General features: G+C 59.3%; 1 non-coding gene across 1 annotated transcript; it reads left to right on the top strand.

Annotated features, from left to right (window-relative positions):
* The first annotated feature begins 103 nt into the window (after positions 1-103).
* On the top strand, positions 104-175 carry GNI_218800. Its single transcript has one exon. It is a non-coding gene; the product is annotated as a tRNA-Trp (tRNA).
* Positions 176-364: the final 189 nt, after the last annotated feature.

Below are 364 nucleotides of genomic sequence, written 5' to 3'. Positions count from 1 at the left end.
CTCGTTCAAGCTCTCGTGGTCTAAGGCACATTGTGGTCGTCGCTCGCCAGTGCGACCCGACTGTTCGGCATCCTTTGGGTGTGACAGAGTTGGCTAATCCTACGGGCCTATGGCGCAATGGCAGCGCGTGTGACTCCAGATCAAAAGGTTGGGCGCTCGACTCGCTCTGGGCTCAAGCAAGGTGTGACAAGAACAAGGCAGCGCAATGGACGCTCGGAGTTTTTGGCAGGAGTGGGACTCGAACCGGCGTATTCCAGGTCGTCGCAGATATTGTGGTCGGCGCTCACCCCACAGGGCTACGGAGGCATTCGAATCGGTTGTTGGTGCTATCTCTCTGCCTGTGCGGGCTGGATCGGCAGGGGGC

This window comes from Gregarina niphandrodes (assembly GCF_000223845.1).
Source record: "Gregarina niphandrodes unplaced genomic scaffold scaffold00168, whole genome shotgun sequence".
In the NCBI taxonomy this organism is placed as follows: Eukaryota; Apicomplexa; class Conoidasida; order Eugregarinorida; family Gregarinidae; genus Gregarina; species Gregarina niphandrodes.
Note: the sequence above shows the minus strand (reverse complement) of the source record. Positions and strands in the feature narration are given on the sequence as shown.